Raw genomic sequence first — 27,298 nt, 5'->3', positions numbered from 1 at the left:
GGGGGAAAATCCTATTGGCTGTTGCAATCAGCCTATAGGATTGAGCTTGCATTCTATTGGCTGATTGGAATAGCCAATATAATGCGAACTCAATCCTATTGGCTGATTGGATCAGCCAATAAGATGAAAGCTCAATCCTATTGGCAGGGAAGGAGGTGTAGGACAGATGCATGCTGGTCCTGACACCTCCTTGACGCATGCGGGACCATATTTCGCGGGTTGGGGCTGTGCCACGTGATGCTGCTCAGTAGCACGAAAGTGACTCTAAGTGAGACTGAGAGAGAGGGAAGATTCAAGAAGCAAGCTGTCATTGTGAACCAGGAGCTTTATAGGCAAAGGTAAAGCACTTTACCAGGCACCTGAGGTTTATTATTAAGTACTACATATTTTCCCTTTCCTATTATTATTCTAGCGCTGCAGAATCTGTTGGCGCTCTACAAATAACCGATAATAATAATAATAATAATAATTATTTAATTAGAAAGAAAAGATATACTAAGGTTGTGATTCACAACCTTAGTATATATTTTCTTTCTGATTAAATAATAAGAAAGGGAAAATATGTAAAGTGAATAAAGTTAGTGGCTTGTCAAGAGACTGCTAGTGATATTGGGTGATAATTTATGGAATAAATAAAGCCTGAGTGAAAAACTGGATCTATAATAACACCCAGCACGATACAAAGACACAGTAGTGACATTGGCACATGGGTATAGCCAGAGTAGGGCTGGTTATAGGATCAGTGGTATCTGTATTATAACACCCAGCTATAATTGGAAATGTTTCTTGGTGTCCTTTACTAAAGTCTGTACTTTGCAAAATGTCTGCTACAGCCTTGGTCCGTGCTTATCCCTGGAAATAATAAATATCAGTCCGCAGTGCACTCACAGACAGCAGGTAGTCAACTACCCATCGCTGCGCGACTTACCCCCTTCGCTGCACTACATTCTCATGCCGTGTCTCACAGCATGAGAACGATTCTCCCATTGGAGCCTATAAAAAAGTGCACTCTCGTGAGTACAATGCTTCAGTGCAATGCAAAAGCGAGGTTGCGTTCGCATTACACTTCACCAGAGCACTAATATTACAAAGTGGAGCACAAATATCGCTTTAGCTAAATAATATTTTGCGCTCCACTTATAGGGGCATATTTATCAATGTGCGAGCGGACATGATACAAAGTAGCGTATCATGTCTGCTGCACATCAATAAATGCCGACAGCATACGCTGTCAACATTTATCATTGCACCAGCAGTTCTTGCAGATTTGCGGCCAATCATCCGCTAGCAGGGGGTGTCAATCAACCCGATCGTATTTGATCGGGTTGATTTCTGTCCACGGCCTCAGAGCAGGCAGACAAGTTATGGAGCAGCAGTCTTTAGACCGCTGCTTTATAACTTCTGTTTCCGGCGAGCCTGAAGCTCCGTACGGAGCCTGATAAATATGCCCCATAATGTAAACCAAGAAGATAACCAGCACACATAGCACTATCAGGTGAGCTAAGCTAAAGGCTTCTTACTGCGGCCCCGGATTTCCACTGCCACAGCCATCTGGGAAATACTGTGCCCACAAGTCATTCAAGAAAGTGCAGCCTGACTCTCGGGACCCAGCAACACGCAAGATTAGTGCAGTCCTTACTGTGTCTGGGACCCTGACACTAAATCACGCCACCAAAATGGCCATGTCGTCCGCTCATTTATGTCTGCTAGATTTTTAAGATCCCTTTTCTTGTTTCCTTTAACAAATAGACATGCAAATAGTGTACACTTACAGATATTTACGTCAACCCTGTTTCATGTGTGTTTCCGAAGTTGTTGCAGTTGAAATTCTTTTAAACTTTTAGCAATAACTTTTTGTTTCATGTGTGAGATTTCACATATTGGGCACCACACACAGCTATAGATGCTAATGTCAGAAATGCCCACTAACGACTCAGGGCTAGATTAACAAGTGGAGTGCTAATTTATCGCATGCCCGCAAACAGGCAAATTCGCCCTTATGTGGGCGCATGATAAATAACCATTACAAGTGTCTGGTAATTGCTACCACAAGCTCGAGGTAGCAATTAGCACTCAGAAAATTAACCAGCGGTCAGACCTCTGGTTAATTTTTTAAAAATGCCCAACCGCCCCACCAAAAAAATGTAAGGTCCCTTTTTAAAAATAAAAAATGGTTGCATTTTTTAAAAAAAATCTGCACTATTTACATTTGCTGCCCTTCGCTGCACTAGTTCTCATACCGCATCTCACTGCATGAGAACGAAGCTCCTATTGGAGCCTATGGAAGGGCGCCCTTGTGAGCCTAATGCTTCGATGCAATGCGAACACGACCTAGCGTTCGCATTGCATCTCACCTGTAATATCAGCGCACATTTGCGTGTGTTGGTATTACAAAGTTGAGAAAGCAATATTTTTAGCTCCACTTATAATCTGGCCACAATTAAACAGATGGATGAAGCAATACTCAATGCATTTCGAACATGAACTTGCCTTCACGCCCAAGACCTTCAGCCACCCTTAAGAGTATCTATTGAGTTTTTTTTGTCTAGTGGCTTTTGTCTAGTGACAGAATTTGACAGAAAATACTTCTCGAGCTATTGATTTTTGGACATTCCAAACTCAACAACCTTGACCTCTTTAAAACCCTTTTATGCTTTTTCCGAACTTAATGTCATGGTTGTTCTGATGTTTTCTTCAGTGTTAAAGTTTCCATGTTAATTAACAAGATGGCTCCTTGTTTGATAACAAATAAAATAGAGGTCACCTCAATTATGAGATATGTGCAGAACGTTAGTAAGAACATCAGAATGATAATGTATTGTTTCAATTAACAGGCTGTTATACCATATATGTAATTTAAGTGGTTTTAAGAATTCAGAGACTTGTGTATTTAAATGGCTTAGAAGAAAATGATAGAAGCCACAACACAGTGGGCTATATTCAATAATACTTGTTTGTGACACTAAAAACATTCTGAAAAAATGTGTCACACATTGCAACTCAAAAATTTAGGGGATTTAACGGGACTATGAATACCTTGAGATTTTTATATAAAATGTTTAGTTACATGTAATGGAACAACTTTGCAATATATTTTTTCATTATTTATTTTGCCCATTTTCATATAATTTAGCTCTGAAAATTTAGCAATTTCTACTTTTCAGAACACGAAAAGCACCCTGCTGTCTTCTCAATTCTAACCCCACTACATATCTTACACTAGTTGGCTTTAACTGATAACAACTAGAAAACAATGCACTTTATACTAACTTTATGACAGTGGTTAGCCTTGTTCTCTGCAGACTAAGGGGCATATTTATCAAGCTCCGAATGGAGCTTGATGCCCCGTGTTACTGGCGAGCCTGCAGACTCACCAGAAACAGCAGTTATGAAGCAGCGGTCACAAAGACCGCTGCTCCATAACCTGTACGCCTGCTCTGATGAGGCGGACAGACATCGCCAGAAATCAACCCGATCGAGTACGATCGGGTTGATTGACACCCCCATGCTAGCGGCCAATTGGCCGCGAGTCTGCAGGGGGCGGTGTTGCACCAGCAGCTCTTGTGAGCTGCTGGTGCAATGCTGAATACGGCGAGCGTATTGCTCGCCGTATTCAGCAAGGTCTGTCGGACCTGATCCGCACTGTCGGATCAGGTACGACAGACCTTGATAAATATAGGCCTTTAGCTCAGATTAGCTCCTCCAAATAATGCAAATAGTGGGTGGAGTTTGGCTATTGATACCGTCCTCATAAAGACTTGTCCTCCTTGTGTTCTGTGTTCAGTTAGTGTCCTAGGTGAACCCGATTTTGGAACTGATAGCAATAAAATTCTTCTACGGATAATGACAATGTTCAACTGCAGTCACCAGTCTGGCCTTAAACTCCTCAACGCATTTCATCTGGCCCCTCTTGATAAAGTCTGGTCAGGACCAGGTGAAACACGTTGAGGAGTTTAAGACCAGACCGGTACCTGTAGTTGAACATTGTCCTTACCCATTACAAAAATATATAAATAAATAATATAAATGAGACACCCTTGACAGTCAGGGCCGATGCTACAATAGAGGCAGACTAGGTGACCGCAAATTTGGTGCATGACATTGTTTTTTTAATGTGTATATTTATTTTGTTCCTGACAACTTAGACTGCATAGTAGGGTCCATATGTGATGGCATAATAGCTAGAATTCAAGGTGACTCCCCTGAAACAATAGCAGGAAGCATCTGGCTGAAATATCTTACTGCACAGACCCTACTCTCTCTGCAAAACTTTAGCAGCCTTCATAAAGATTGGTGGAGCTAGTGATAGCACTGGAACTAGCCACCACCCACAGCCAAATGAGTATTACTGAGGCTGATGGGCACTCATAGGACCACTGACAATCCTCCAACTTTTAATATACTGCAGGGTATCAATACACTTCTACATAATGGGGTTGAATTATCAAGCTCCGAATCGAGCTTGATGCCCCTGTTTCTGTGCGAGCATTCAGGCTCGCCGGAAACTGCAGTTATGAAGCAGCAGTCTAAAGACCACTGCTCCATAACTTGCCCGCTGCCTCTGAGGCTGCGGTCTTCAATCCGCCCTATCCTATACGATCGGGGTGATTGACACCCCCTGCTAGTGGCCGATTGGTCGCGAGTCTGCAGGGGGCAGCATTGCACAAGCAGTTCACCGGAACTGCTTGTGCAATGATAAATGCTGACAGCGTATGCTGTAGGCATTTATCGATGTGTGGCGGACATGATACTTTACATCGTATCATTTCCGTCCGCACTTTAATAAATAGGCCCCATAGTCTGAGATTATATTCATAGCTAAGCAGTACCACATGTCTATAATCTGTCTATCCTACATGAATACCTATACATTGAAAGTTTATAGATGGCCATAATCATTATTCAGCACAACATGTCCTATTTCAATGTATAGATACTTGGCATAATTGTAATAATTGTACAGTGAAGTGTGGTAATTTTCAGTGTTCTACATCATTATACAGCACAGAGTGCTCACCTTCAATGTACAGCAACCCCTCGTAATGTATACAGGGCAGCCTGTTCATTTTTTTAGTGTATGAATCCTCAACATCATTATACAGTGCATCATATATGTTATCAGTGTATGGGTACTAGATATGTGCATTCAGATCCTTCCTGAGGATCCAAATGAGGAAGTAGGCGGCAACTTGTGACGTTTATCTCTTTTTGGATTCATTCTTGAAAAAGATCACCACACTAATACCTGGATTTGCACAGATCATAGTGCAGTGATATTTCACAAGAATAAATCTTTCTTTGAAATGAGCTGAACGTCACGAGCGGCCTCCAACTTCTGCGTTTGTATCCTCACTAAGGATCAAAATGCAACTATCTAATAGGTACTCAGCATTAATTATTCAGTGCATCATGTTCATTAGTGTACAAATACCTGATAATAATAATAATAAAAGATGCCTTGCATTATCATATAGTGCAGAGTGCTGTGCTTATTAGTGTGTAAATGTTCAATGTCATCAATATACAGTGACACGTATCCAAAATAAGTGTGAGTTGTACTAGCCTACTGGCCAAAACTTGCCAGTACTCCACTGCGAGTTAATGTGATCTATTGTAGGGCATGAAAAATGTATTGCAATGCCTTCACAGCTTCTGAGAACTTGCAACTGAGCCTTGCAAGAGTAAGTATGCAACCACAAATTTAAGAAGCAGTCTCTGTTTCTTAGCCTAGGTGGCAGAGATGTTACCTCAAACTCGCTTGTTTAGAGTGAATGTCAGGCCCTGCTCTCATCCAGTTGGTTGCCCAAAAGCAAAGGGCAGGATTGAATATCAGAGCTCTTCTGAAGTCTTAAATTTTTCCCATGTGGCGATTGCAGGTGGACAAGTTCTCTGCCTGAGAACTTGTCCGCCTGCAGCATGATAAATAAAACAAGGGGTCACAATATTAAGTTAGAGGATAGCAGATTTAGGAGTGTTTTCTTTACAGAAAGAGTGGTGAATTAATGGAATAAACTTCCAATAGAGGTGGTAAAGGGGCTCCATTTATTAAACAGAAGTTAAAAAGCAGCGTTCACAAGACCGCTGCTCCTTAACTTGTCTGCTACCTATTAGTGGATGATTGACAGCCCCTGCTAGCAGGGAGCGGCATTGCACAAGCATTTCACCAGCATTTATTTCACAAGCTACAGCGAATCATGTCTGCTCGACTTTTAATAAATCTACCCCAAGAACTGTAAAATAATAAACCAAATTGCTTGGGACATGCATAAGGATATCCTAAGTAACAGGAACAGGTAATATGGGTAGATTTGATGGGCCTTTTGGTTCTTATCTACCGTCAAATTATATGTTTCTATGTTAAGATTACATTGGGATAACTTTAATGACCCAGCTGGCAAACAACAGTTTGTGGCTAAAAATGTTTACTGACTACATCTTTTAGGTGTGTGATAAATATCTGAAAAATAAATTCCATTGATACAAATAAATATTGTATTGTTCAAGCTCATCAGTAAAATGTAATAGATGCCAGTTCACCAGATTACTTGTACTATTATTCTGCCATTCTAATGTAAAGTAGTAGAGACTCCAATGTCACAAGATGCAAACAAATATATACATAGGACCAACAAAGACCTCATGATTCCTATAGTCACACATCCATGCTAGGTCCCCACCTCATTGGAGGCTTTTACACTGCATGATAGACCCCCATGACAATTTTACCTTGGGACAGAAGGCCAAGAAAAAAAAGGGACAATCAAGACAATAGGTTATTGTGAGCAATGATAGGTTGAATACCAGATTGTGTTACCTTTATTAACAAGTCATTTTTCTTTTTCACATTTTTCTTTTCCACAAAATGTAAATAAAGTAGTTTTGATGTTTCATTTTACCTTTAAACATTTCTAGTTAGGTGAAGCCAGACAATGGAGGTGTTTCAGGATTTGGTAAAGTATCTGGGGTGTAATTGATGTATTCACAGCCTCATCTCACTCCACTTGATCTCCATAAAAAAGCCTATTGTGGGTGATTTACCAGCTGTGTTTAAGGTTTGGCAGCTGTGTGTGAGGGGGAGCACGGAGGCTGCCAGCTTCACCAGCCCCATCCCTCTTCACATTCTGGGAAGTTGAGTTGTGTTATCCCAGGGATTCAACGACATTAACATGCAGGAAATAAATCAGAATTGTATCTAACAGTTTCACAGGAGAGAGATTAAAGGCATGGAAAAAAGGTGACTGTGAACGAGAAACTGAAAAAAAGTAGAAGATAAATTGAATGACAGCATTGGGCAAGGGAAAGAGATAAATAAGAGTGTGCAAAATATATATAGAAAAGAGAAACAGCAAAAGAAACTAGAAAAAAAGGAAAGATAAAGGTGCATAATGAGTCCATGAGTAATGTGTTTACATATCTTCCGCTTACATTGCAGATAAGGTTCTATCTTCAACCTATGTTTTTTTTTTTTTTACATGGCATAGGGATGTATATGTTCATGTGTATGTATGTGAGAGAACTTTAGTCATTCTTCTGCAGTAAATATGATTGAAGAGTTAAAGGGATAGTGAAGTGTGAACATCTAAAGCATGTGGAGAGATAAAGGCAGCAACAGAGCAAAATCATGAAGGGAACAATTAATGGATAGCAAGAGACAGAGACCTGCGGGGGCGAGAGGGTTGATAGGGATGGAGGATTCTCAGTGCTGTAGGGCTTCTTTGATTTCTGCATCAGATATAGGGGATTAGAGAGGAGAAGGCAGGAGAGAAAGATGAGAGCACAGAGGCAGAGAGAACAAGGTACATGAATAAAATAGACAATAAGAGAGAGAGGGAGCAATGCACAGGAACCTGGAGAGACTTCAAGCTCCACAGAGTAAATTAACATATAAATCGCTTTTCTTTTGCTTTTAATCTTCAGTGTATTAGTGACATCATGACATGTATACACTGTACAAATGCCGCAGATAGCTGTAGAAGCTGTGCCAGCTTTCAAACATAATGCTAGAGCAGAACATATGTACACAGATATGACAATGACATATGTAGTGCCAGCCTTCACCTCACACACACTATTATATGTATAAACAATACACTGGCAGGATGTGCCAACTTCACACACAAACACTGATAGACTATAGTATAAATACACAGCACAGATACAACACCTACAAAAGCAGTTCCAACCTCACTCACATATACACTCAGTTTCTGTATTGCGCCTTTATATCATGACCTATATCAGATGTTATATCAGAGCCAGTCACAGTATACATAGAAGACTAGATTACAAGTGGAGCGCTAATTTATCAAATAGCCAGCCATTACAAGTGGCTGGTTATAGCTACCGCAAGCTTGCGGTAGCAGTTAGCGCTTATAAGATTCACCAAAGATCAGATCTCTAGTTCATTTTATAAATGTACCCCAAATGCCCCCAAAATACAGTGCAATGTAGCATTTTTATTTTTTTATAAAATAACTAAACTATGCAGTATTTTGGGGATAACGTTGGCGAGAGTGGGGTGTTAGAAAAAAAAAATGACACTGAAAAGTGCCTTTACATTGCGGTCTGTGGGAACCGTGTGTTCCCAGTAAATATATATGTATTTGCTTATATACATATATATATGTATGTGTTAATATGTGTATATACACATATTAACACATAAATATATATATATATATACTGTATATATATAATCATATACATATATATTTAATATTGCTGCCATCGCTGCGCTACTTACCCCCTCCACTGCACTTAGGTTCTGTGTCGTCTCTGACGGCATCAGAACGAGGCTCCCATTGGAGCCTATGAAAGTGCGCTCTCATGAGCACAATGCATCTGTGCAATGCAAACGCGAGGTCGCATTTGCATTGCACCTCACTCGTAATACCAGCGCACATTAGCGTGCTCTGGTATTACAAAGTGGAGCGCAAATATGGTTTTAGCGAAAGCAATATTTTGTGCTCCACTTATAATCTGGCCCTAAATGTGATATGAGCACAAAGCAGAATATATCACTTGCAGAAACATCACCACCTTTAGAAACACTGCTGGCCCATTATCCAACATAGATCACAGACACAGAGCTAGATTCCATTCCTGCCTTTTTTCAGGCTTATTATATCATTGCTCAATAAGCAGTTTTTTTTTTATTAGCTCTGAGCTATAACAATTAGGCCATTAATCATATTTAATATGTTGACAACTGCCTTTCCCCTCCGTTATGTGAAGTCAGTGTATTGCCTCCAATAAAAATAGGGAAAATCATCCATGCATACTCATTTGAAAGAAAAAAAAAAATGTTACCAGACATTATACATTTATCCATCCCTGAGGATCTTTTTTTCTTAAACAGGTTACAATGTGAGACTGCTGATAAGCCTCAGGCAGTGGTTTTACAACCTGCTATAGAAGGATGAACAGTTTGAGGTTATTATTTTTTTTAATATTATTTTGTAACCTAATTTGAAAAAAACTTTATTAAAAGTGGTTAGAAAAAAAACATCACACTGTCCATTTAAGTAGTATAGCAGAGGGATTGGAATACTCTTTTAAAATATCAGTAATTTTTATTGACTCCAATAGCACATTATTAACTGTGACTAGCTGGATGATTGGTACCTTGGTAACAGTTGCGGAATCAGACTTTCCGCACAAGTTAGGTGAACAGATTTCCAAGACCCAAATTTGGGACACCTCATAAATATTGAGGAGGAGTTAAAAAATGTAAGGAACATTTGCATGTGAAAATAATTTTCTGAAAATCAATAGGAAAAACACTCTCACACACAGACAGATACTCATACACACGGTCACTCACTCACGCACTGACAGATACTCACACACACTTGGTCACTTACTCACTCACACACACACACATACATTCACCCAAAAACAGGCACTCACAGACACACACACACACACACACACACACAGAAATCACTCACACAAACAGACACACACAGAAACACACACAAAAACAGGCACAGACAGACAATATTAAAAAAAACAGTACACAAATGGCAACTGCCATCCTGCCTCTCCCTTAATCTGCCATGACCCTTGCCCAGATCAGTCTACACTGTTCCTTCTTTACCAATCCTCTACGCTGCTCGAGGCCTGATATCGCCACTCTCCTTCAACGGTCGGACTGTGTGTGTTGCAATTGTTTGGGGCATAGCTGAATATTCTGACGTGGTGCACGCTGACGGCTGAGCACACCGTAATAAAGAACCCACGATAAGCAGCACTCAGGGGAAAAGTTAAAATCCAACTTTTATTGATACCAATTCCAAGGATAGAATGGCTAAGCACATTCCAAGGATAGAATGGCTAAGCACAAGACATCCTTACGCGTTTCATGCCTGTTGGCACTTAGTCATAGTATAGTACAGGCACCCACTAATCCACCTCTTTAAAGGCTTTTCGTTCATTCAAAAAATTCAACAGCTGAACGACATTAATAAACTATCAAATCCTTAAGAGGGGGAACAATGTTGCTTATTCACAAATTATAACAAGTTAAAAACAATAAATCAAACCTCTGTCTCAATTGTACTAAGAAAAAATTGATCTTTTAAAGGTGTACACATACATACTTTCAAAGCAAGATTGATTTGATATTATTGAAAAAAAAGAATAGGATTTCTTGATTATGTTATTTACAAAAAAGAAAACACTGTTCCTTCTTTCCCTGGCTATCCCTTGTGCAGATTAGTTTACACTGTCCCTTCTTTTCCTGGCTTTCCTTAGATAAGTTCCCTTACCTGTCTCATTAAAAGGAGTGCTGAATGTGGCTATTTGTTGACTGTTTATGGATGTTTGTGGACTCCGGTAGAGTAGCAACCCAGCTGGTGAGAGTACACAGGAAAGACAGTGCCAGGCTGCAGGATAGCCAGGAGGAGGTCAGCTCCAGGCTCCAGTGTTGCCAGGTCCCCTTGGCTCTCCATGTCAGTGCCCATGGTGCTCACTATACAGCAGTGACAGCAGGTACCATCTTGGCTTCTTCCACACTGTTATTCCATGCCTAATGTCACATACAGCATCATTATGCTGTGCTGTGGGGGCCAAATTCTGGACAACTGGGGACACCAAAGCAAATTTCGGAATCCTGAATTGTCCTTTGAAAACTTAGGGACAACATTCCGGATGGATGGTCACCTTACTACAACACTTTACAAGATCATGATAAATAAATGCAACTTCCTGGTGGAGCCTACCCTTTTCTACCTGGTAAGATGATAACAGGTTGCATTTTACTGCTAATCATCCGGGACAGGGACAAATAAATGAATAAATAGATAAAATCCCCAAAAAAGTTAATTTCAGTGGCAACAGCATGCTGTAACTAACTCTTCCATTTCTAGCTGTGTGCTTGAAAGAGAGTACCATAATTCCTATGTGTTGTTGTAATATTAATGTTTTTGTTTTGTAATTTTCCCTGTGGGCTTTGCACCCAGGCTGATCTGGGGTGAACTACCTGGGATGCTAGGAGCTGTACAACTGTCTGTGAGTTCTGGTGAGTACCCAGGGCTGTGAGTTCTGCAGTGACTTCGACTCGGGATATGTACCCAATCCAGTTTGAGAGTTCAGTCCATTTCCGTGTGGCTTGTATGTGTCTAGGGAAATTGCAAAAGGCCTTTGTTACTCATGTTTTTATCTCAGTGTGTTTGGTTGAGGACATGCATTATATTTAGGGTAACCATATTGCCACTTTAAAAAGGGACAGATATGAAAAATACATATGTCAGGGCTGTTTTCAGGGTTGTTTAAATAAATGTTTTGTATAGAAACATAGAAACATAGAAACATAGATATTGACGGCAGATAAGAGCCATAGGCCCAGCAAGTCTGCCCGACCTTACCTAACAGTATAAACTTATCTAGTTCGTGGATAGCCCTATGCTTGTCCCATGCATTTTTAAAGTCCCCCACAGTGTTTGTTGCTACTACCTCTTGAGGAAGTTTATTCCATAAATCAATCACTCTTTCTGTAAAGAAGTGCTTCCTCAAATTACTTCTGAATCTACTACCCTTTAGCTTGAGCTCATGACCCCTTGTTCTTGAATTTTCCATTTTATGTAAAATACCCACAGCCCTGACATATAAGAACCCTGACATATGTATTTTTCATATGTGTCCCTTCTTAAAGCGGCAATATGATCAGCCTAATTATATGCCTGTAAGTTACGGACCCAGGGAGGAAGAGACCTTGACATGGTCTTGAGCTCAAACTTTTTGGCCAAATGCTGTAACCAACTCTTCCATCTATTTTTGCTTTTTAAAAGGGAATTGGAAAGTTTTTAAGCAACTTTCCAATTGACTTCAATTATCTAATTTGCTTTTGATTCTTGCTATCCTTTGTTGAAAAGCAAACCTATGTAGGCTCAGGAGCTGGGAGCTAGCTGCTAATTGGTGACTGCACATATATGCTTTTTGTCATTGGCTTACTGGTCTGTTCAGCTAGCTTCCAGCAGGGCATGTGTTGTGTTAACAATATATAAATATATATATATATATATATATATATAAAAATACTGTATATATATATATATATATATATATATATATATATATATATATATATATATATATATACAGTTGTGCTCATAAGTTTACATACCCTGGCAGAATTTATGATTTCTTGGCCATTTTTCAGAGAATATGAATGATAACCCAAAAACTTTTCTTTCACTCATGTTTAGTGTTTGGCTGAAGCCATTTATTATCAATCAACTGTGTTTACTCTTTTTAAATCATAATGACAACAGAAACTACAGAAATTACCCTGATCAAAAGGTTTACTTATCCTGGTGATTTTGGCCTAATAACATGCACACAAGTTGGCACAAAGGGGTTTGAATGGCTATTAAAGGTAACCATCCTCACCTGTGATCTGTTTGCTTGTAATTAGTGTGTGTGTATAAAAGGTCAATGAGTTTCTGTACTCCTGACAGACCCTTGCATCTTTCATCCAGTGCTGCATGGACATTTCTGGATTCTGAGTCATGGGGAAAGAAAAAGAATTGTCAAAGGATCTGTGGGAAAAAGGTAGTTGAACTGTATAAAACAGGAAAGGGATATAAAAAGATATCCAAGGAATTAAAAATGCAAATCAGCAGTGTTCAAACTCTAATCAAGAAGTGGAAAATGAGGTGTTCTGTTTGATAACATACTGCATTCATCTTGCCATAAATTCTGACCAAATTTCCTGTGCCTTTGTAGCTCACACATCCCCAAAACATCATCGATCCACCTCCTTGTTTCACAGTAGGAATGGTGTACCTTTCATCATAAGCCTTGTTGACTCCTCTCCAAATGTAGCGTTTATGGTTGTAGCCAAAAAGCTCAATTTTTGGTCTCATCACTCCAAATGACTTTGTGCCAGAAGGTTTGAGGCTTGTCTCTGTGCTGTTTGGCGTATTGTAAGTGGGATACTTTGTGGCATTTGCATAGTAATGGCTTTCTTCTGGCGACTCGACCATGCAGCCCATCTTTCTTCGAGTGCCTCCTTATTGTGCATCTTGAAACAGCCACAATACATGGGCCTCTAGTTATCAACGTGTCTACTTACCTGCCATCGCCGGCCCCAATACGCCCGCCTAAGCTCGCCTACCATCGCCGCTGCAGACCTGAATAATCTCGCCAAAGTTATCAATAAAGCTGTCAAAAAGCCGCGCACCAAGTACGGGGCAATGAGCAGCGGACTGTGATAGTTATCACTCATCCGATCTCGCTGCTCTTCGGCTTTTTTCCAGCTTTATTGCTAGCCTGTCACTAAGCACCCACACTAAACTACACTGTTCTACCCCCTATACCGGCACCCCTGGAGCCCCCCGCAGCTAAATAAAGTTATTAACCCCTAAACCGCCACTCCCGGACACCGCCGCATCTATAATAAATGTATTAACCCCTAAACCGCCGCTCCTGGAGCCCACCGCCACCTACATTATACCTAGTAACCCCTATCCTGCCCCCCCTATACCGCCGACACCTATAATAAATGTATTAACCCCTATCCTGTCGATCCCGGACCCCGCCGCAACTAAATAAATTGTTTAACCCCTAAACTGCCGCTCCCGGACCCCGCCGCCACCTATATTAAACTTATTAACCCCTAATCTGCCACCCCTACACGTCGCCACCTATAATACATTTATTAATCCCTATCCTGCCCCCCCTATACCGCCGCAACCTATAATAAAATTATTAACCCCTAAACCTAAGTCTAACCCTAACCCTAACACCCCCCTAACTTAAATATTAATTAAATATATCTAAATATTATAACTCGTATTAACTAAATTAATCCTATTTAAAACTAAATACTTACCTATAAAATAAACCCTAATATAGCTACAATATAACTAATAATTATATTGTAGCTATTTTAGGATTTATTTTTATTTTACAGGCAAATTTCTATTTATTTTAACTAGGTACAATAGCTATTAAATAGTTATTAACTATTTAATAGCTACCTAGTTAAAATAAAGAGAAATTTACCTGTAAAATAAAAACTAACCTAAATTACAATTACACCTAACACTACACTATCATTAAATAAATTATTCCTATTTAAAACTAAATACTTACCTGTAAAATAAACCCTAACGGCTAGATTTAGAGTTTTGTCGGTAAGGACCCGCGTAGCTAACGCCGGCTTTTTTCTGGCCGCACCATAAAAATAACTCTGGTATTGAGAGTCCACATAAAGGCTGCGTTAGGCTCCAAAAAAGGAGCGTAGAGCATTTTTAACGCAGCTTCAACTCTCGATACCAGAGTTGCTTACGCAAGCGGCCAGCCTCAAAAACATGCTCGTGCACGATTCCCCCATAGAAAACAATGGGGCTGTTTGAGCTGAAAAAAAACCTAACACCTGAAAAAAAGCCGCGTTCAGCTCCTAATGCAGCCCCATTGTTTGCTATGCAGAAACACTTCCTACGTCTGCACCTAGCACTCTAACATATACCCCGAGTCTAAAGACCCCTAACCTTACACTTATTAACCCCTAATCTGCCGCCCCCGCTATCTCTGACCCCTGCATATTATTATTAACCCCTAATCTGCCGCTCCGTAAACCGCCGCTACTTACATTATCCCTATGTACCCCTAATCTGCTGCCCTAACATCGCCGACCCCTATATTATATTTATTAACCCCTAATCTGCCCCCCACAACGTCGCCTCCACCTGCCTACACTTATTAACCCCTAATCTGCCGAGCGGACCTGAGCGCTACTATAATAAAGTTATTAACCCCTAATCCGCCTCACTAACCCTATAATAAATAGTATTAACCCCTAATCTGCCCTCCCTAACATCGCCGACACCTAACTTCAATTATTAACCCCTAATCTGCCGACCGGAGCTCACCGCTATTCTAATAAATGTATTAACCCCTAAAGCTAAGTCTAACCCTAACACTAACACCCCCCTAAGTTAAATATAATTTTAATCTAACGAAATTAATTAACTCTTATTAAATAAATTATTCCTATTTAAAGCTAAATACTTACCTGTAAAAAAAATCCTAATACAGATACAATATAAATTATAATTACATTGTAGCTGTTTTAGGATTAATATTTATTTTACAGGCAACTTTGTAATTATTTTAACCATGTACAATAGCTATTAAATAGTTAAGAACTATTTAATAGTTACCTAGTTAAAATAATTACATTACTTGTAAAATAAATCCTAACCTAAGTTACAATTAAACCTAACACTATACTATCATTAAATTAATTAAATAAAATACCTACAATTACCTACAATTAAACCTAACACTACACTATCAATAAATTAATTAAATACAATATCTACAAATAACTACAATGAAATAAACTAACTAAAGTACAAAAAATAAAAAAGAACTAAGTTACAAAAAATAAAAAAATATTTACAAACATAAGAAAAATATTACAACAATTTTAAACTAATTACACCTACTCTAAGCCCCCTAATAAAATAACAAAGCCCCCCAAAATAAAAAATGCCCTACCCTATTCTAAATTACTAAAGTTAAAAGCTCTTTTACCTTACCAGCCCTGAACAGGGCCCTTTGCGGGGCATGCCCCAAGAAGTTCAGCTCTTTTGCCTGTAAAAAAAACATACAATACCCCCCCCCAACATTACAACCCACCACCCACATACCCCTAATCTAACCCAAACCCCCCTTAAATAAACCTAACACTAAGCCCCTGAAGATCTTCCTACCTTGTCTTCACCATATCAGATTCACCGATCGGTCCAGAAGAGCTCCTCCGATGTCCTGATCCAAGCCCAAGCGGGGGGCTGAAGATGTCCATGATCCGGTAGAAGTCTTCATCCAAGCGGGGCAGAAGAGGTCTTCCATCCGATTGAAGTCTTCATCCAAGCGGGGCATAAGAGGTCTTCCATCCGATTGAAGTCTTCATCCAGGCGGCATCTTCTATCGACATACATCTGGAGCGGAGCGGCAGCATCCTGAAGACCTCCGACACGGAACATCCATCCTGGCCGACGACTGAACGACGAATGACGGTTCCTTTAAATGACGTCATCCAAGATGGCGTCCCTCGAATTCCTATTGGCTGTTAGGATTCTATCAGCCAATCGGAATTAAGGTAGGAATTTTCTGATTGGCTGATGGAATCAGCCAATCAGAATCAAGTTCAATCCGATTGGCTGATCCAATCAGCCAATCAGATTGAGCTCGCATTCTATTGGCTGTTCCGATCAGCCAATAGAATACGAGCTCAATCTGATTGGCTGATTGGATCAGCCAATCGGATTGAACTTGATTCTGATTGGCTGATTCCATCAGCCAATCAGAATATTCCTACCTTAATTCTGATTGGCTGATTGAATCCTATCAGCCAATCGGAATTCGAGGGACGCCATCTTGGATGACGTCATTTAAAGGAACCGTCATTCGTCGTTCAGTCGTCGGCCAGGATGGATGTTCGGCGTCGGAGGTCTTCAGGATGCTGCCGCTCCGCTCCAGATGGATGTCGATAGAAGATGCCGCCTGGATGAAGACTTCAATCGGATGGAAGACCTCTTCTGCCCCGCTTGGATGAAGACTTCTACCGGATCATGGACATCTTCAGCCCCCCGCTTGGGCTTGGATCAGGACATCGGAGGAGCTCTTCTGGACCGATCGGTGAACCTGGTATGGTGAAGACAAGGTAGGAAGATCTTCAGGGGCTTAGTGTTAGGTTTATTTAAGGGGGGTTTGGGTTAGATTAGGGGTATGTGGGTGGTGGGTTGTAATGTTGGGGGGGGGTATTGTATGTTTTTTTTACAGGCAAAAGAGCTGAACTTCTTGGGGCATGCCCCGCAAAGGGCCCTGTTCAGGGCTGGTAAGGTAAAAGAGCTTTTAACTTTAGTAATTTAGAATAGGGTAGGGCATTTTTTATTTTGGGGGGCTTTGTTATTTTATTAGGGGGCTTAGAGTAGGTGTAATTAGTTTAAAATTGTTGTAATATTTTTCTTATGTTTGTAAATATTTTTTTATTTTTTGTAACTTAGTTCTTTTTTATTTTTTGTACTTAGTTTATTTCATTGTAGTTATTTGTAGATATTGTATTTAATTAATTTATTGATAGTGTAGTGTTAGGTTTAATTGTAGGTAATTGTAGGTATTTTATTTAATTAATTTAATGATAGTATAGTGTTAGGTTTAATTGTAACTTAGGTTAGGATTTATTTTACAGGTAAATTTGTAATTATTTTAACTAAGTAACTATTAAATAGTTCTTAACTATTTAATAGCTATTGTACATGGTTAAAATAATTACAAAGTTGCCTGTAAAATAAATATTAATCCTAAAATAGCTACAATGTAATTATAATTTATATTGTAGCTATATTAGGAGTTTTTTACAGGTAAGTATTTAGCTTTAAATAGGAATAATTTATTTAATAAGAGTTAATTAATTTCATTAGATTAAAATTATATTTAATTTAGGGGGGTGTTAGTGTTAGGGTTAGACTTAGCTTTAGGGGTTAATACATTTATTAGAATAGCGGTGAGCTCCGGTCGGCAGATTAGGGGTTAATAATTGAAGTTAGGTGTCGGCAATGTTAGGGAGGGCAGATTAGGGGTTAATACTATTTATTATAGGGTTAGTGAGGCGGATTAGGGGTTAATAACTTTATTATAGTAGCGCTCAGGTCCGCTCGGCAGATTAGGGGTTAATAAGTGTAGGCAGGTGGAGGCGACGTTGAGGGGGGCAGATTAGGGGTTAATAAATATAATATAGGGGTCGGCGGTGTTAGGGGCAGCAGATTAGGGGTACATAAGGATAACGTAGGTGGCGGCGCTTTGCGGTCGGCAGATTAGGGGTTAATAAGTGTAGGTAGCTGGCGGCGACGTTGTGGGGGGCAGATTAGGGGTTAATAAATATAATATAGGGGTCGGCGGTTTTAGGGGCAGCAGATTAGGGGTACATAAGGATAACGTAGTTGGCGGTCGGCAGATTAGGGGTTAAAAAAATTTAATCGAGTTGCGACGATGTGGGGGGACCTCGGTTTAGGGGTACATAGGTAGTTTATGGGTGTTAGTGTACTTTAGAGTACAGTAGTTAAGAGCTTTATAAACCGGCGTTAGCCCAGAAAGCTCTTAACTACTGACTTTTTTCCTGCGGCTGGAGTTTTGTTGTTAGATTTCTAACGCTCACTTCAGACACGACTCTAAATACCGGAGTTAGAAAAATCCCATTGAAAAGATAGGATACGCAATTGACGTAAGGGGATCTGCGGTATGGAAAAGTCGCGGCTGAAAAGTGAGCGTTAGACCCTTTTTTGAGTGACTCCAAATACAGGAGGTAGCCTAAAACCAGCGTTAGGAGCCTCTAACGCTGGTTTTCACGGCTAACGCCAAACTCCAAATCTAGGCCTAGGATAGCTACAATGTAATTAATAATTACATTGTAGCTATTTTAGGATTTATATTTATTTTACAGGTAACTTTGTATTTATTTTAGCTAGTTAGAATAGTTATTAAATAGTTATTAACTATTTAATAACTACCTAGCTAAAAGAAATACAAAATTACCTGTAAATTACCTGTAAAATAAATCCTAACCTAAGTTACAATTAAACCTAACACTACACTATCATTAAATTAATTAATATTAATTAAATACATCTAAATAAATATTATAACTCTTATTAACTAAATTAATCCTATTTAAAAATAAATACTTACCTGTAAAATAAACCCTAAGATAGCTACAATATAAATAATAATTATATTGTATCTATTTTAGGATAATTTTTATTTTACAGGCAAATTTCAATTTATTTTAACTAGGTACAATAGCTATTAAATAGTTAATAACTATTTAATAACTACCTAGCTAAAAGAAATACAAAATTACCTGTAAAATAAATCCTAACCTAAGTTACAATTAAACCTAACACTACACTATCATTAAATTAATTAAATAAATTACCTACAAATAACTACAATTAAATACAATTAAATAAACTAACTAAAGTACAAAAAATAAAAAAAACTAAGTTACAAAAAATAAAGAAATAAGTTACAAACATTTAAAAAATATTACAACAATGTTAAGCTACTTACACCTAATCTAAGCCCCCTAATAAAATAACAAAGCCCCCCAAAATAAAAAAATGCCCTACCCTATTCTACATTAAAAAGTTAACAGCTCTATTACCTTACCAGCCCTTAAAAGGGCCTTTTGCGGGGCATGCCCCAAAGAATTCAGCTCTTTTGCCTGTAAAAAAAAAAAAAATACAACCCCCCCCAACATTACAACCCACCACCCACATACCCCTAATCTAACCCAAACCCCCCTTAAATAAACCTAACACTACCCCCCTGAAGATCATCCTACCTTTAGCCGTCTTCAGCCAGCCGACCACCAATGGAACAGAAGAAGACATCCGGAGCAGCAGAAGTCATCATCCAAGGGGCGCTGAAGAAGTCTTCCATCCGATTGAAGTCATCATCCAAGGGGCGCTGAAGAAGTCTTCCATCTGATTGAAGTCAACATCCAGGCGGCATCTTCAATCTTCATCCATCCGGAGCGGAGCCATCTTCAGACGAGCCAACGCGGAGCCATCTTCTTCCACCGATGACTGAACGACAAATGACGGTTCCTTTAAGTGACGTCATCCAAGATGGCGTCCCTCGAATTCCGATTGGCTGATAGGATTCTATCAGCCAATCGGAATTAAGGTAGGAAAAATCTGTTTGGCTGATTAAATCAGCCAATCAGATTGAAGTTCAATCGAATTGGCTGATCCAATCAGCCAATCAGATTGAGCTTGCATTCTATTGGCTGATCGGAACAGCCAATAGAAAGTGAGCTCAATCTGATTGGCTGATTGGATCAGCCAATCCGATTGAACTTAAATCTGATTGGCTGATTTAATCAGCCAATCAGATTTTTCCTACTTTAATTCCGATTGGCTGATAGAATCCTATCAGCCAATCGGAATTTGAGGGACGCCATCTTGGATGATGTCACTTAAAGGAACCGTCATTCGTCGTTCAGTCATCGGTGGAAGAAGATGGCTCCGCGTCGGCTCGTCTGAAGATGGCTCCGCTCCGCTCCGGATGGATGAAGATTGAAGATGCCGCATGGATGTTGACTTCAATCGGATGGAAGACTTCTTCAGCGCCCCTTGGATGATGACTTCAATCGGATGGAAGACTTCTTCAGCGCCCCTTGGATGATGACTTCAATCGGATGGAAAACTTGTTCAGCGCCCCTTGGATGATGACTTCTGCCGCTCCGGATGTCTTCTTCTGTTCCATCGGTGGTCGGCTGGCTGAAGACGGCTAAAGGTAGGATGATCTTCAGGGGGGTAGTGTTAGGTTTATTTAAAGGGGGTTTGGGTTAGATTAGGGGTATGTGGGTGGTGGGTTTTAATGTTGGGGGGTTGTATTTTTTTTTTACAGGCAAAAGAGCTGAATTTTTTGGGGCATGCCCCGCAAAAGGCCCTTTTAAGGGCTAGTAAGGTAATAGAGCTGTTAACTTTTTAATGTAGAATAGGGTAGGGCATTTTTTTATTTTGGGGGGCTTTGTTATTTTATTAGGGGGCTTAGATTAGGTGTAAGTAGCTTACAATTGTTGTAATATTTTTTAAATGTTTGTAATTTATTTTTTTTATTTTTTGTAACTTATTTTTTTTTATTTTTTGTACTTTAGTTAGTTTATTTAATTGTATTTAATTGTAGTTATTTGTAAGTAATTTATTTAATTAATTTAATGATAGTGTAGTGTTAGGTTTAATTGTAACTTAGGTTAGGATTTATTTTACAGGTAATTTTGTATTTCTTTTAGCTAGGTAGTTATTAAATAGTTATTAACTATTTAATAGCTATTGTACCTAGTTAAAATAAATTGAAATTTGCCTGTAAAATAAAAATTATCCTAAAATAGATACAATATAATTATTATTTATATTGTAGCTATCTTAGGGTTTATTTTACAGGTAAGTATTTATTTTTAAATAGGATTAATTTAGTTAATAAGAGTTATAATATTTATTTAGATGTATTTAATTAATATTTTAGTTAGGGGGGTGTTAGGGTTAGGGTTAAACTTAGGTTTAGGGGTTAATAATTTTATTATAGTTGCGGCGGTGTAGGGGGGCAGGATAGGGGTTAATAAATTTATTATAGTAGCGGCGGTGTAGGGGGGCAGGATAGGGGTTAATACATTTATTATAGTGTCGGCGGTGTAGGGGGGGCGGGATAGGGGTTAATAAATTTATTATAGTGGCGGCGGTGTAGGGCGGGCAGGATAGGGGTTAATAGGTATTATGTAGGTGGCGGCGGGGTCCGGGAGCGGCGGTTTAGGGGTTAACATATATATTATAGTTGCGGCGGGGTCCGGGAGCGGCGGTTTAGGGGTTAACATATTTATTATAGTGGCGGCGGGGACCGGGAGCGGCGGTTTAGGGGTTAATCAGTTCATTAGAGTGGCGGTGGGCTCCGGGAGCGGCGGTTTAGGGGGTAATACATTTATTTAGTTGCGGCGGTGTAGGGGGGGGACAAATTAGGGGTGTTTAGACTCGGGGGTACATGTTAGGGTGTTAGGTGCAGACATCTCCCATAGGAATCAATGGGATGTCGGGCAGCAGCGAACATGAACTTTCGCTATGGTCAGACTCCCATTGATTCCTATGGGATCCGCCGCCTTCCGCCTTCCTATGGGCCGGAAAAGTGCCGAGCGTACCTGCTAGTTTTTTGATAACTCCCAAAAGTAGTCAGATTGTGCCGAAACACCTCCTCCCTCCCCCTTCCCCATAATTGTTTTTGTTTTTTTTATTTACGCATGTTGCAGTGCGCATGAAGTCATCACGCTGCACGTGCGTAACACATGTGCATTCCATAGGTCTGTGTGTGTCTGAAGTGAATAACTTCCTCTGCATGCACATAAGCTGTGTAGCGGTCGATCAGTTGTGTGTGATCAATTGCGCATACAATACACTACAGGGAGTGCAGAATTATTAGGCAAGTTGTATTTTTGAGGATTAATTTTATTATTGAACAACAACCATGTTCTCAATGAACCCAAAAAACTCATTAATATCAAAGCTGAATAGTTTTGGAAGTAGTTTTTAGTTTGTTTTTAGTTATAGCTATTTTAGGGGGATATCTGTGTGTGCAGGTGACTATTACTGTGCATAATTATTAGGCAACTTAACAAAAAACAAATATATACCCATTTAAATTATTTATTTTTACCAGTGAAACCAATATAACATCTCAACATTCACAAATATACATTTCTGACATTCAAAAACAAATCAGTGACCAATATAGCCACCTTTCTTTGCAAGGACACTCAAAAGCCTGCCATCCATGGATTCTGTCAGTGTTTTGATCTGTTCACCATCAACATTGCGTGCAGCAGCAACCACAGCCTCCCAGACACTGCTCAGAGAGATGTACTGTTTTCCCTCCTTGTAAATCTCACATTTGATGATGGACCAAAGGTTCTCAATGGGGTTCAGATCAGGTGAACAAGGAGGCCATGTCATTAGATTTTCTTCTTTTATACCCTTTCTTGCCAGCCACGCTGTGGAGTACTTGGACGCGTGTGATGGAGCATTGTCCTGCATGAAAATCATGTTTTTCTTGAAGGATGCAGACTTCTTCCTGTACCACTGCTTGAAGAAGGTGTCTTCCAGAAACTGGCAGTAGGACTGAGAGTTGAGCTTGACTCCATCCTCAACCCGAAAAGGCCCCACAAGCTCATCTTTGATGATACCAGCCCAAACCAGTACTCCACCTCCACCTTGCTGGCGTCTGAGTCGGACTGGAGCTCTCTGCCCTTTACCAATCCAGCCACGGGCCCATCCATCTGGCCCATCAAGACTCACTCTCATTTCATCAGTCCATAAAACCTTAGAAAAATCAGTCTTGAGATATTTCTTGGCCCAGTCTTGACGTTTCAGCTTGTGTGTCTTGTTCAGTGGTGGTCGTCTTTCAGCCTTTCTTACCTTGGCCATGTCTCTGAGTATTGCACACCTTGTGCTTTTGGGCACTCCAGTGATTTTGCAGCTCTGAAATATGGCCAAACTGGTGGCAAGTGGCATCTTGGCAGCTGCACGCTTGACTTTTCTCAGTTCATGGGCAGTTATTTTGCGCCTTGGTTTTTCCACACGCTTCTTGCGACCCTGTTGACTATTTTGAATGAAACGCTTGATTGTTCGATGATCACGCTTCAGAAGCTTTGCAATTTTAAGAGTGCTGCATCCCTCTGCAAGATATCTCACTATTTTTGACTTTTCTGAGCCTGTCAAGTCCTTCTTTTGACCCATTTTGCCAAAGGAAAGGAAGTTGCCTAATAATTATGCACACCTGATATAGGGTGTTGATGTCATTAGACCACACCCCTTCTCATTACAGAGATGCACATCACCTAATATGCTTAATTGGTAGTAGGCTTTCGAGCCTATACAGCTTGGAGTAAGACAACATGCATAAAGAGGATGATGTGGTCAAAATACTCATTTGCCTAATAATTCTGCACTCCCTGTATGTGCACTTTACTGCAAAATTATTTATGAGTCGCTTGCTACTGGGGACAGAGGAAAATACTGAAAAACACAGGCAACCCAGGGGAGGATTTTGGGGGCCATTTTTAACGTCCACAAAGTAATGGAAAACCAGAAAAAACATTTGAATACAATATGGACTGGAGGTTCTGGATAGGTGCTGAAGGATTGTGCGATGAGAACACTTTTCTGATATTAACTGTCGGTGATTTACATTTTATAAACCCACATTGATCTGTTTGGATTAAGTATTTCAACATAGGTTGCAGTCTAATTGCTAATATATTAGTTACAATCGTATAGTCAAAATTAAATAAGGAGATTGGTCTATAAATTTGTATTTCTTTAGAATCTTTATCAGGTTTTAAAATTAAAGGGACATAATACTCATATGCTAAATCACTTGAAACTGATGCAATATAACTGTAAAAAGCTGACAGGAAAATATCACCTGAGCATCTCTATGTAAAAAAGGAAGATATTTTACCTGACAATCTCCTCAGCTCAGCAGAGTAAGTTCTGTGCAAAAAGGTATACTCAGCTGCTGCTCAGCTGCAGGTAAAAAAAATAAAAAAATGAAGAAATGAACAGCAGCCAATCAGCATCAGCAGTGCTGAGGTTATGAACTCTTTTACTGTGATCTCATGAGATTTCACTTAACTCTCATGAGATTTCATTGTAAACTTCCTTACACTGAATAGGGAAATAAGATGAGTGTGCACGAATGCTCGCTCCTTCCGCTGTCCCGGGACAGACATACTGATTTGTTGCTTAGAAGTCCTTTACAATGGGATGTGGCTGCTGAGAAACTTTTGAGGTAAAATATCTTTCTTTTTTACATAGAGATGTTAAGGTGATATTTTCTAGTCAGCTTTTTAGAGCTATGCTGCATCACTTTCAAGTGTTTAAACGTTTATTATAGCGTCGGCGGTGTAGGGGGGGCAGGATAGGGGTTAATACATTTATTATAGTGGCGGCGGTGTAGGGCGGGCAGGATAGGGGTTAATAGGTATTATGTAGGTGGCGGCGGGGTCCGGGAGCGGCGGTTTAGGGGTTAACATATATATTATAGTTGCGGCGGGGTCCGGGAGCGGCGGTTTAGGGGTTAACATATTTATTATAGTGGCAGCGGGGTCCGGGAGCGGCGGTTTAGGGGTTAATCAGTTCATTAGAGTGGCGGTGGGCTCCGGGAGCGGCGGTTTAGGGGGTAATACATTTATTTAGTTGCGGCGGTGTAGGGGGGGGACAAATTAGGGGTGTTTAGACTCGGGGGTACATGTTAGGGTGTTAGGTGCAGACATCTCCCATAGGAATCAATGGGATGTCGGGCAGCAGCGAACATGAACTTTCGCTATGGTCAGACTCCCATTGATTCCTATGGGATCCGCCGCCTTCCGCCTTCCTATGGGCCGGAAAAGTGCAGAGCGTACCTGCTAGTTTTTTGATAACTCCCAAAAGTAGTCAGATTGTGCCAAAACACCTCCTCCCTCCCCCTTCCCCATAATTGTTTTTGTTTTTTTTATTTACGCACGTTGCAGTGCGCATGAAGTCATCACGCTGCACGTGCGTAACACATGTGCATTCCATAGGTCTGTGTGTGTCTGAAGTGAATAACTTCCTCTGCATGCACATAAGCTGTGTAGCGGTCGATCAGCTGTGTGTGATCAATTGCGCATACAATACACTACAGGGAGTGCAGAATTATTAGGCAAGTTGTATTTTTGAGGATTAATTTTATTATTGAACAACAACCATGTTCTCAATGAACCCAAAAAACTCATTAATATCAAAGCTGAATAGTTTTGGAAGTAGTTTTTAGTTTGTTTTTAGTTATAGCTATTTTAGGGGGATATCTGTGTGTGCAGGTGACTATTACTGTGCATAATTATTAGGCAACTTAACAAAAAACAAATATATACCCATTTCAATTATTTATTTTTACCAGTGAAACCAATATAACATCTCAACATTCACAAATATACATTTCTGACATTCAAAAACAAAACAAAAACAAATCAGTGACCAATATAGCCACCTTTCTTTGCAAGGACACTCAAAAGCCTGCCATCCATGGATTCTGTCAGTGTTTTGATCTGTTCACCATCAACATTGCGTGCAGCAGCAACCACAGCCTCCCAGACACTGCTCAGAGAGATGTACTGTTTTCCCTCCTTGTAAATCTCACATTTGATGATGGACCAAAGGTTCTCAATGGGGTTCAGATCAGGTGAACAAGGAGGCCATGTCATTAGATTTTCTTCTTTTATACCCTTTCTTGCCAGCCACGCTGTGGAGTACTTGGACGCGTGTGATGGAGCATTGTCCTGCATGAAAATCATGTTTTTCTTGAAGGATGCAGACTTCTTCCTGTACCACTGCTTGAAGAAGGTGTCTTCCAGAAACTGGCAGTAGGACTGGGAGTTGAGCTTGACTCCATCCTCAACCCGAAAAGGCCCCACAAGCTCATCTTTGATGATACCAGCCCAAACCAGTACTCCACCTCCACCTTGCTGGCGTCTGAGTCGGACTGGAGCTCTCTGCCCTTTACCAATCCAGCCACGGGCCCATCCATCTGGCCCATCAAGACTCACTCTCATTTCATCAGTCCATAAAACCTTAGAAAAATCAGTCTTGAGATATTTCTTGGCCCAGTCTTGACGTTTCAGCTTGTGTGTCTTGTTCAGTGGTGGTCGTCTTTCAGCCTTTCTTACCTTGGCCATGTCTCTGAGTATTGCACACCTTGTGCTTTTGGGCACTCCAGTGATTTTGCAGCTCTGAAATATGGCCAAACTGGTGGCAAGTGGCATCTTGGCAGCTGCACGCTTGACTTTTCTCAGTTCATGGGCAGTTATTTTGCGCCTTGGTTTTTCCACACGCTTCTTGCGACCCTGTTGACTATTTTGAATGAAACGCTTGATTGTTCGATGATCACGCTTCAGAAGCTTTGCAATTTTAAGAGTGCTGCATCCCTCTGCAAGATATCTCACTATTTTTGACTTTTCTGAGCCTGTCAAGTCCTTCTTTTGACCCATTTTGCCAAAGGAAAGGAAGTTGCCTAATAATTATGCACACCTGATATAGGGTGTTGATGTCATTAGACCACACCCCTTCTCATTACAGAGATGCACATCACCTAATATGCTTAATTGGTAGTAGGCTTTCGAGCCTATACAGCTTGGAGTAAGACAACATGCACAAAGAGGATGATGTGGTCAAAATACTCATTTGCCTAATAATTCTGCACTCCCTGTATGTGCACTTTA

This window comes from Bombina bombina, chromosome 2 (assembly GCF_027579735.1).
Source record: "Bombina bombina isolate aBomBom1 chromosome 2, aBomBom1.pri, whole genome shotgun sequence".
NCBI lineage: Eukaryota > Metazoa > Chordata > Amphibia > Anura > Bombinatoridae > Bombina > Bombina bombina.
This window is presented reverse-complemented; position numbering follows the sequence as displayed.